Source organism: Pinus tabuliformis, chromosome 3_1, assembly GCF_031772625.1.
Source record: "Pinus tabuliformis cultivar Carrire ecotype Pingquan chromosome 3_1, CPIR1, whole genome shotgun sequence".
In the NCBI taxonomy this organism is placed as follows: domain Eukaryota; kingdom Viridiplantae; phylum Streptophyta; class Pinopsida; order Pinales; family Pinaceae; genus Pinus; species Pinus tabuliformis.
Window position 1 is genome coordinate 384,412,164 of NC_142301.1, and position 8,238 is coordinate 384,420,401.

The window sequence follows — 8,238 nt, forward strand, 5'->3', positions numbered from 1 at the left end:
TCAAGGTTTCCTTGTCTAAATTACTCATTTTCTCTCTCTTTAAGTTGTATTGAAATCTTTCAAGTAAATCCTCCAAGTTCTCATCTTCTTTCTGCATCATTTTAAATACCTCATCCTTATGATTAGTGGGCATACAATAATCCAGATATATATCCAAAAATGTTTGCTTCATATCATTCCAAGTCCTAATAGATTGAGTGACTAATCCCATGAACCATTTGAAAGTAGCTCCTTTCAATGTTGAAGGAAACAGTTTGAGTTTTTGAGAGTCTTCCATATAGTCATAGGTTCGACACAAGACTTCAAACTCAAATAGAAATGTTTCAGGATCCTCACTTCGCAACGCATAAAAGTTTGGGAGGATAGATGGTGAAATGTTTTTCATTGTTGGATTGGTTTCCTCATCAAATATAGGGAATCCAAATGAGTTATCTCCTTCCCTATTTCCCCCAATATTACCTCTACCTCCTCCATTGTTACCTCCATTATTTCCTCTACCTCTACCTCTACCCCCTCCCCCAGATCCATTTAGTACTTCTTTTGTCATGATAGTTTCCTCAGGGTCTTCTGGTTCTTCTATTAATGGCTTACAAGAGAGAGCCTCTCCCTTTCCTTCTTCTTCAGGTGATTCTACTTCTTCAATTGCAATATGTTCCCCTGTAGAAGTGAATAACGGTTCTTCTCCTAGATCAAATTTAGTAGATAGTGAGGGAGAATCTTCTAATTCAATTGTTTCCCCTTGAATTCCAGGAATCCTAAGGCTAGGAGTATGAGTCTTGGATGGAGGTGTATCTTGTCTATGCCTTGAAGTAGCTGGAGTTGTAAAAATCGAACTTTTGGCCCTAGCTATAAACCTTCCCCTAGAATCTCTTGTTCTATGCATGTCATTTTTTATTTTTTAATGAATTTTTAGTTGGGCTAGTAATTCTTTTTCTGATCTTCCAGATCACACTAGGTGCAAGAAGAGAGCATACTCAAGAAATTATTGAACTAATAACTTTCTTTTTTGATCCTCCAGATCACACTAGGTGTAAGAGGATAGCATACTTCAAGAAGTTATCAATTTTTCCCCCTTTTTTTGTAAGAGATCGGCTACCTAGTTACACTTCCCTGGCAACGACACCAAAATGTTTAGTCAATTTAGTATGTCCTAAATTGCTACATTAATTATCAACCTAGGAGTCGTAAACTGATGAAGTGTGGCACACTGTATGTGCATGACAACCTCTTTCTTACTTTTATTGTTTTCAATTTTATTTTGTTTCTGGGTTTTGTCTTTGTTGGTATCCTAATGCAAATGGAAATCCTATTCCTAAGTTTTAGGAATAATTTTAGAGGGCAAGTATGGATGTAGATTTAAGACAAGGTTTATGTCTCTTATGATAATTTCCAAAACATAGCACTTCAAAAGATCTCAAAACATGCTAGTGACAAAATTAGTACTTGAAGAAGAATGTAAATGTGCAACTACTTAAATCAATCAAAAGATGAAATGTTGCTCATGAAATCACTGTCTCTGCTACCCATCTAATTACAGAAATAAAATCTAAACTATTGCACTCCAACAAAACAAAAATTACAAACTAATGAAAGTAAGATCAATTTACTTCACTTATAATTTGATAGCTCGCCAAGTAGCTTCTCGGTTAAGCCATGGCACCAGAGATAACATCAAATAACATTAAGAATTGATATCTAAATTACCTACTTGTAGATTAATGAAAAAAAAATCAAATTACTTCACTTATAATCCGATAGCTCGCCAAGTAGCTTTTCGGGGTTAAGCCATGGCACCGGAGATAACATCAAATAACATGAAGAACTTGATATCTAAACTACCTACTTGCAAATTAATGAAATTAAAATCAAATCACATCACTTATAATCCGATAGCGCACCAACTGGCTCTTCTGGGTTAAGCCATGGCACCGGAGATAATGTCAAATAACATGAAGAATTTGATATCTAAACTAGCTAATGGTAGCAAATAAATATCACTGAAATCAAAGCATAACTGAAATTGAAAAGCTTAAAAAGTTCAGCAGAGAGGAAAATATCATGTCACTATTTAACTCAAAAATTATATGAAAAGGTTCGAGCATAACCTATCCCGAAACACACTGATTAGTGTTAGTAAAAAGCATGCAATGCTGAAAATCATGTACATGAGTAAAAGATTAACACCATAAATGAATTATGAAACATATACAGTTCAAATTATGAAATATATACAGTGAAAATAAGGGAAACGATGCATGAAAACTTTACAAAAACGAAAAAACAAAACCTCAGCCAGCAAGAGCCCTCTGCATGGCCTTTGGTTAATATGTTGTCAACCCAAAATCACACCTAAACAGTCATAAGAAACAGAGTTTTTATATTGCAAAACAAAGGATAAGTCTTCTCTTTACAACAGTAGGGCTAACAATTAAGATGTTAAAATTAAGATTTTGAGATATTATCCCTTCCCTTTCAATAACAGAAAGGATAAAGACTAAGAGGCATGGATATACTTTCAAGTGGTATTATCTTGGTATGCATTACACCCAATACTAACAACCACTAGATAGTGAACATATTACTCCCGACTGAAAATGTCCAAGAGCACCTTCCTACTATCAATAATCTCAATGAAGAAGTCATCAAACATACTATTGAAAAAGTTCTCCAATTGTTGATTTTTTTCAATTGGGCTCTCTAGGTTTTCAGCATAGTTGTTGTTGCTCCATTGGGAGCCCATGGACCTTAGATCTCATTGGCTCCAATTCTTCTGCATCAAGGATTATTTTTTTCCAACCTCATATAAAATAATGTAGGTCTCCTATACACGGTAATCTTAATAGAATACCTTACCTGATCTATATTAATATCCACTCCACATTGCAGGTAGGATGAAGAGGCAAAAATAGAAGACCAAAAACACAGATTATGCACAAAAACTGAATTCTCATTCAATCCATACACCAAGCCCAAAGAAACAACATGAGAAACAACGATCTTCTATTCTTCATCAAATGCATATCCATTTTATTGCATACATTACCCCTCTGAGGCCATTGGAGCCATTCCACTTTGCAAATTTGGCCTAGAAGGCCTTATCATCAAATTGTAAAAATGATTTCCCACGTGCTTAAATCTTGTTTTTTATCAACACATTATTCTATTTTTCCATGTTGATGGCCTCCAACACCCTGATATGATCCTCATCATGTGCTTGCAATATTAGCATTCAGTTCCATGGAAACGTTCTCTACTACGTTTTGGTATTTCTGCAAGCCTATAATTCCACATTTCAATATGTATCACACATCCTAGAGCTTGAATATCTCATCCATATATTCATCAAGACATCTATTTTCCACTGCAAGCTACAATTTCTGCACCAATTGGATTATTTCCCTACGGAGGGACCTTAATAGGCAACACTCTGTTGAAGTCAATCCATCAACATGAAATTGTGGGGAGAGATTGGTTGTTCTAGATTTTCTAGGCCTTGTATCAGGGTGGTGTAGAAGCCATTCACATCTCTAAATATCAAATTCACAGATGAGGAATTCATAGCTTCATAGAAAGGCACCAATTGCAACATATTCTTTAACAACTCCCATCTCTTGAATGATACAACTGACCCACAACAAGAAATTAATGGATTGAAATCTGAATTCTCTCAGAAACATAAGCTTTAAATTAATTTCCAACATACCTACATGGAAAATTAGCTCGTTTCTTAATTCCTCAAATGCTCACGTGAATTTTTTTTATTAGTTATCCTAATTTCTCATTACACACATTCAAAAAAATATACAAAAGTCATTCCATTTCCTTGTCCATTATACTATGTGCCCTTCATCAATTATACCCCATTACCCAACATTTTTTTCTTCTTTGAACATATTTTCCATGTACACTTTCAAACTGTGAGAATAAGGGTACATTTTTAATGATCTAATATAAATTTTTGTACTTTTTTATGTTTTGATTTAATTTTTTTTAGTCCATACAAGTGGTGACTACAATATTTTGGATATTGAATAGACATAAATGTCTTCCACGCTATGTAAGAATTTTTTGGCTAAAAGGTCATAAGTGGAGTTGCTCAAGACTTGCACCTGGCTCCACCCATTTTTTGCAAGCTCCTTTTCTTTGAATTTTGCACTTTTTCTTTGACATAGCACTTGCAGTGAACACTAAAGAACAACAATTTATCTATTTTAGATATCCAATGGATAGAAACATACTAACATGCTATGGAAGAACCTTTCAACTACATAGGGGAAATAACACCACCTCGCTTTCACCAATCCAGCAAGCCACTGTTGATATAATCTCAGTCTCTTGATAAATAAAAGCATTGAAATTCATATTTTTTTCTCATGAAAATTTTACATATACAAGAGTCACATTTGATCATCTTATTTCAAGTTTGATATTCATTGCACAACACACAACACAAACAAAATGTGATAAAAGTTCATAATGTGTAGAAATTGTTAAGCTTTTGTGACCAAATTGTCATTCATGGTGCCATTCAATGAATATTTAAAATCAAAATCAAAATTTCATGAGCATGAGATTGTAAAAAACCATTAGTTTGGATTTGATTTTCCAAATTTTTTGTCAAGGAATTGGAGATCTATATGATAAATAAAGTATTAATAACGACAACAAGGAATACAAGGAAATTTCTTGCAAATTCCATAAGCATCATTTATATTCCCAAAATTTTTTACAAGCTCAAATGTCGCTGAAGAAACCAAGTAGATTGCTCCAAGAAGAACCAATTTTGATGTAATTCCCTCAATAGTAGGTTGCACCACAACTAATCCATAGAAAGGATAAGAAGGAGAAGCCGAGAGACAATTTTCTTAACAACCATAAAAGTGATTGCATTAAAACTGGCATATTCAAAATACCACTAGGTTGTCTCAAGAATTCGAAGGGATATCAGTGATGCTATGCAGTTTTGAAGCTGTAATATATCATTCTCAAAGCACACGTATTGGAGAAACCTTATAAGTCCAAGAATAAGGTAGGCTAAAGACAAAAACCCATATAATTTCAATAAAGATGCTAACCTGCCTGGAAAATAGGCTGTTGGATTCTTCCACATAGTGTTGTGATTGATAATAATGCCTTTTATTTGTGGATCATATAACATAAAATAAATGTTGTACATGGTGTCTGGCCATGTCTTTTCTTCCAAATTATTCCCCTTGAATACAAGGCATGCAACAAGGCTAGTTTGGCTCATTAGTAGATCGATGTAAAATGATCTCCCCTTATTTATAATCTTTTAACTTGTCAAGCTATGGAGTAAAACATAGTTCAGTGGCTCCACCATTTGGATTTCCACTAATCTTATCCCTATCCTTTGTCTCAAGAATAATTGCTTCAATAAGTCCAATGCTATAATCCATTTATTCAATGCTTAGAAGCAGATTCTTGAGTCTTGCATAAAGTGATTGAATCAAACTTGTGAGATAGAATTATAAAAATAATGAAACCACCCTTTTACATTTCTATTGCAATAATCCTACATATAATTCCATTGCATAAATATCAAAAGAAATCAATCTGCACAAAAAATCTCATTTCTCAAAGAAATTTGTGGAACCTTGTAACTCGGGGAATCTTGGCAACATATGGACATTGAAACCGACAAGAAAAAAAAAACATGTTCAAAAATCAAATAGAAAGAAGCTCCAAACTGGGAAAGAAGGAAGTAGAAACTTTCATAAGCTTGAGATTCCCAAAATCATAGAGATTCAAATTCCTCCTATACATTACAATGTATCTCCACTTAAAGCATGGGAATATTTGAGTGTGCCACTATAGGAAATTGTTTTTTAACAAGTGATGAGAAACTTCCTTACACAATCTATAACAGTAACCAAAATTCCATAGTTAAGAAGATAGAAAATGGAGCTAGGTGAGTCAATGAAAAGAAGCATTGTAGGAAACTGTAAAAACACTCTTAATTTAACTAAAATTGTTCTAATAGTTTACTAAGAAACTAACTACTGAAGAATTTGAAGTCTCATGCTTTTGATGCAACAAATGTTTCAATTTTCAATAGACAAGCCAACCAACAATCTATAGTTGTCTGCAACTAAGGAGTGTTAGACAATGTGTCATGCATCTTTGGCTATGACCAATATCCTAAGTGGTTTTTATATCAAGGTATTTAGATCAATTAGAAGACTTCTATATTTTATCCAAATCTGTGATACTAACCCCACCTTTCAAAACATAGGACATGTTGCATAATGTGACTTAAAATATTGCTTGCTTTCAATAATCCCAATATCTTCTTACTGTACAAAGGAAATTTATGATTTGAGTATCACACAATCTGTAAATCACAAACGTTGACCATCAAACAATCCTAAACCCTAACTATACTTTGTTGACACAAACCTTCATTGAATCTCATGAGGAAACCCTTGGGTACTTCCCTGAATTTTGTTGATTGTACTTAGCTATTTAAAGTTTACGATTTCATGTTTTTTCATGTTTCTCATTTCCAGTGGCCTGTTTCTTGCAACTTCTTTTTCCATCTCCCTAAAACCCATTTCTAGGCATTTCTTATCTTCCTTTTCTAAAAAATAGTTCCCTACAATTTTAGATTTTTGATTCTAAGGAAATGTGTAGTATAGTCTAATTAAATGGGGATCCTTGGAGCTCGAAATATATTATTGAAATATAGATTTACTATGTGATCTGAAAATGGAATGTACTTGTTTAAGGGTGCAAGGTATCCATTTCCCATAATTTCAAATGTGATCTATACACTCCAAGTGACCTCTGAAAATGTGAAAACTTCTTATTTCTTATACAGAGATAGACTGTAGGGGCATTTACTGGACATGTCACCTCTAAAGAGAGGATGAGTTCCAGAGGCTACCTGGCCTTCTACAAGTTCTGCTTAAATAAATAATGAAGTGAACACTTAGAAGTCATTGACATACACATACTTGAAGTTTGATGTCTTGCGGAATAAAACAAATAACTTTCTACAGCTGTATAGGTGATTATGTGTGTATGCAAGTTATGTATATTTTATGTTTAACACTTTATATCAGTTTTTTTTAGCATACCATCTTCAGCAAATAAAGACATCAAAATGATGAAGCAGTTCACCCCTCCTGGGCTACATCTGTTGGACCAAGCCTCTTAAACTAGGCTTGTCTTTTTGTATTAAAAATGCTACAAAGGCTAATACAAGAATATGAGTGGGTCAAAAGATAGATCTGATTGTAAATACAGAATCAGAAGATAGGAATGAGCTAAACATGCTCTTTCCCAAGCACTAAACAGTGAAATTGTACCTTATACAGTACTTTCCCCAATTGGCCCCAATGGCCCTTTAAACTTGCATGGAGAATTTCGAGGTGAAGATGACCTCAATTGGTTCTGAAACCTCTGCCATTAGACTCAGAAGGTCAAAAATAGCATACATAGGCTTTTGAATCACCAAAAATGGATGAACACAGCCCCCGAACAACTCAAGCACTGAAATGGCCCTAGTGACCCTGAAAGCTTCCCTTAAGCTAAACAGTGAGAAGAATGCCTCAAAAGGAAAAACGAGCTGAAGAAATAAATTCAAAATGCTGAAAACCTTCAGGAATGACCTTCGTTCCACATTCACTGGTTGCACAATTCTCAATGCAACACCCAAATTGATTTGGCCCTAGTGGCTCCTAGAACTTCCATGAAGCAAAAACACCTGCAAACGACCTCATATGGCTGTGAAACCTGGGCCAGTGGCTTCAGATGGTCGAAGAGACGCAAAATAAAATAAAAAATCATCCAAAAAAGACTTTCCTAGCCAAAGTTATGGCTCAATGAAGATTTCCTCCAGGTTGGCCTAGAATCACTCCAGCGAAGTGTAGTGGAAATTCAGTTAGCTCCGCCAATTATGGCAGGACTACCCAAATTTAGCGGCCAGCCAAAAATCCTGCCAGACTAACCGTAATGGTTTGCCAGAAGTGCAGTTATATTAAATACAATGTGAACAGTCGGCGGTTTAAACTCGGAGCTAGTGCCGAACCATTGAATTAACGTTAAACAGAATTGTATGTTAACTTCGGATTTCTTGCATGTGAACGCCAACTCTTAAGTGGTGACCGTTGTTTATGGCGCCATGGTTCCGGGTGAAAGGTCACATATACATGGGGGCTGGCCCCCTTGGGCCCCGCCCATTGAAGTTTAAAACTCAAATCGAGTTTCCGCCGCTCT